Here is a 4,151-nt window from a genome sequence, read left to right as displayed (position 1 = left end):
ATAGAATCACATACATCAATTATTGATGTTTAACTGTTTCAAATCACGTAAAACACACATTTTGTATATAACAGAATAATCTATATTTTAAGTAAATTAAGGAGCCAATACATTTTAAACAAATCGAATGAGTTGATGAACCAATTTAAAGAAACATGATGACTCAATTGTCAATCTAGTGTGATCTTCAATCTTTTTTTTTATTTGGTTATAAAAGGTTAGACAATGTTACATCTATACACTTCCAAATTTTAACACAAGCCACAAATCTTAATGAAGATTTCAACGATTAGATAATAAAAGCTCAAATCACGCAAGTAAAAATTTAACTCTTTACCACTCGGACTAAATTTTAATGAAATAGATAATAAAAACTCAAACCGCACAAGTAAAAATTATCCTCTTTACCACTCGGACTAAATTTTAACAGAATAGATAATAAAAATTCTGGAACAATTAATCTTTTGAATTCTGAAAAATCGCAAAACTAAATCTTGACCGTTGTTTCACTCAAATGTTTTCCGCTTTGATCATCATAGTCACATATTAGACTCCTACCCGAAAAGAGAGCAGAATGACACAAAGATGACAGTAAAAGAGTTAATTTAGGAGAAAGGATTTTATGAAATGGCTAAATAAATCTTCTCGCCGTTCCGGCAGTTGGAAATTTAAAAATCCAGACTCAGTATGTGTCTTTTACTCTAGGATTCTACACCAATTTAGGACTTCACAAGTGTGATGCGCCTCCTACAGAACTCCAGCACATTCTACATGAAGACCGGCTTGGCATGGTTACAGTTCACACCGAACCCGATCCAACTTCGCTGCTCACTCTTATCTACAACCTCTTTTTCTTTTTACTTTTTTTTGTTGGGCTTTTAAGCCTACCACTCCTTTAAAAGAAATGCCTTAACTATAAATTAGAATATAAGATATATACTTCTTTTCCCAATTAAAAAAATTGCCTCAACTTAGAAATATATTCTTAGAAATTAGAATATAAGATATATTTCTTCTATTCATCAATAGCTTCACTTCTTGCTAAACACTAAAAAAAAAAATTGCCTTAACAATAAATTAGAAATTTTAGGGTATAAATTTAGAGTCTTAAATAAAAAGTTAAATTAAAAAACACTAATTTAATTATATATAAAAAGTTTTAACAAAGATAACGTAAAAATTTTATTTTTTAATTGGGTAATTCTATTATATATTATTTGTCACATAAATTTCAGATGTAATTTAATGAAATATTTTGGAAAGTAATGATTTTTAATATCCTATAAATTTAATGCAAAGACACTAATATATTAACACCAACGAAAATATAGAATTTAATAAGCTCATTAAACCAATATAACATAAAAGGAGATTTCAGTATCTTTGATGCTTATGGTAATAAATAACCAGTTTTAAGACAAGGTGTCTTAAAATTGGTAATTTATTACCTTTAGCATCAAAGATACTAAAACCTCCCACAAAAAGTTTATCTTGGTTTAATTAGTTTACTAAATATTTTATTTGTAATGTTGAGACTTTGAAGCCAAAAGAAAAATATATATTTGGCACTAAGGAAGCTATAAAATATTTACTAAACTCGTTAAACCAAGATAGGCCTTTTGTGAGATGTTCTAGTGTCCTGGATACTCAAGGTAATAGACAATGAGTTTTAAGTCATTGTATAAAACATCATACCTTAAAACTCGTTGTATATTACCTTGAGCATCCAAAACAGTGAAACCTCCCACAAAAAGATCATCTTGGTTTAATGAGCATGATAAATATTCTATAGATTCCTTATTGCCAAATGTATATATTTCTTTTGGATTCAAATTCTGAACATCACAAGCATTCCTATCAAATATTTTGGTCTTTGCATTAAATTTATAGGATATTAAAATTCTCAACAATTCCCTTAACTAGTTTAAAATATCTTGATACCTTTAAACTTATTTAAAATGTGATCAATTAATTATTTATTGTCAAAACATATTTAAAAGAAAATTCTTAGATTCAAGTGTAAAAATTGACGTCCCTAAAAATAGAATCACATACATCACTCATTACCGTTTAACTGTTTCAAAGCACGTAAAACGCTCATTCCGTATATAACAGAATAATCTATATTTTAAGTAAATTAAGGAGCCAATACATTTTAAATATATCGAATGAGTTAATGAACAAATTTAAAGACACATGATGACTCAATTGTCAAACTAGTTTGATCTTCAATCTTTTTTTTTTTTTTTGCTTATAAAAGGTTAGACAATGTTACATCTATACACTTCCAAATTTTAACACAAGCCACAAATCTTAATGAAGATTTCAACAATTAGATAATAAAAGCTCAAATCACACAAGCAAAAATTTAACTCTTTACCACTCGGACTAAATTTTAACGAAATAGATAATAAAAACTCAAACCGCACAAGTAAAAATTATCCTCTTTACCACTCGGACTAAATTTTAACAGAATAGATAATAAAATTCTGGAACAATTATCTTTTGAATTCTGAAAAATTGCAAAACTAAATCTTGACCGTTGTTTCACTCAAATGTTTTCCGCTTTGATCATCATAGTCACATATTAGACTCCTACCCGAAAAGAGAGCAGAATGACACGAACATGACAGTAAAAGAGTTAATTTAGAAGAAAGGATTCCATAAAATGGCTAAATAAATCTTCTCGCGGTTCTCTTCATTATCATAAATAATAATTTGAAAGATTTCCGGCAGTCGGAAATTTAAAAATCCAGACTCAATGTGTCTTTTACTCTAGGATTTACACATTGGCTGCTCTAAAATCAGAAATAATTTGAAAGATGTTATAATTTTTTGTAAGTCTTTTAGTTACCTAATCTGAAATCTGACTCTGGAATAAAAGTTTAAAAATCGAAAAACAGCAGAATGAATTATAGTCACCAACAAGACAGACTATGGAAAAAATAGAGCAGAATGCCTAGCAGATGACCGTCGAACACGTAACAGAAGGATTTGATAAAATGGCTAAATAAATCTCCATTCCATTTCTATCTTCTCATCATCCTAAACTATAACAAAATCAAAAAATAAAAGAATATAAGATCAGTAAGCAGATAAGTCGGCAGATCCGAAATAGATCTGAAATAACAACCGGCCAATAAAATTCTCTGAATCAATATAGCTACGACCACTTTGGCAACAAGACGAAGGCAACTAAGATTAATGCCTTCTCTTGGTACATGTAGCTGTAGAATCAACACCATAAATATGATCCCCGCAACTGATTTGAAAATAGAAATTGAACCACCCGTATGCAGTGGCCTAGACCTCTATATCGAGGACATAACCAAAATGGATCTGAAACACAACCAAATAGTAAACGTATCTTGGTACATGTAGCTGTAGAATCAACTACATAAATATGATCCCTAGGACTGAAATTAGAAATCGAACCACCGTATGCAGCGTAGACCTCTATATCAGCGACAGATCCAAAATGGATCTGAAACACAACCAACTAGTAAATTTATCACTGATCCCTGCGACTGAAAATAGAAATTGCCTCTATATCGACGAACAGATACAAAATGGATCTGAAACACAACCAACTAGTAAATTTATCTGAATCTATGTAGATATAGACGCTTTGGCAACAAGATGAAGGCAATTAAGTTTAAGCCTTCTCTTGGTACATGTAGTTGTAGAATCAAAACCATAAATATGATCCCTAAGACAGAAAATAAAAAATTGAACCACCATATGCGGCGGCAGAAACCACAAAATCACCTAACCTAGAAAATAAGAAAAGACTCTCTGTTTTCAGCCTAATGGCTGCCTTTTATAGGCGTTGTGATCGCAGTCAATATTAAAGTTGGGCTTTCTTTGGAAATGTCAGCCCATTTCTTTTTTTGTACGCGTAACTTGGATGTGTTTCCTTTTCAACGAAGGTTAATGACTTATGGTAAAATGCATCCTGGGTCCCTGATTTGTTTTCCTAATTAAACTCTCCATCTTCTATTTTGGGATAAGGTGCAAAAAAATACTTTTAACGTTTACGGTTAGGAGCAATTTTACTCCTAACGTCTAAAATGGTGTAATTTTACCTCTAATGTTGACAGTCAAGGGTAATTTTACCCCTAACTTTGACAATTTAGATCAATTTGAGAAAT

General features: G+C 30.5%; 1 pseudogene; it reads right to left on the bottom strand.

Annotated features, from left to right (window-relative positions):
* Window positions 1-3,074: 3,074 nt before the first annotated feature.
* Window positions 3,075-3,172, bottom strand: LOC136234513 (small nucleolar RNA snoR109; annotated as a pseudogene).
* Window positions 3,173-4,151: the final 979 nt, after the last annotated feature.

This window comes from Euphorbia lathyris, chromosome 6 (genome assembly GCF_963576675.1).
Source record: "Euphorbia lathyris chromosome 6, ddEupLath1.1, whole genome shotgun sequence".
Lineage (NCBI taxonomy): Eukaryota > Viridiplantae > Streptophyta > Magnoliopsida > Malpighiales > Euphorbiaceae > Euphorbia > Euphorbia lathyris.
This window is presented reverse-complemented; position numbering and strand designations above follow the sequence as displayed.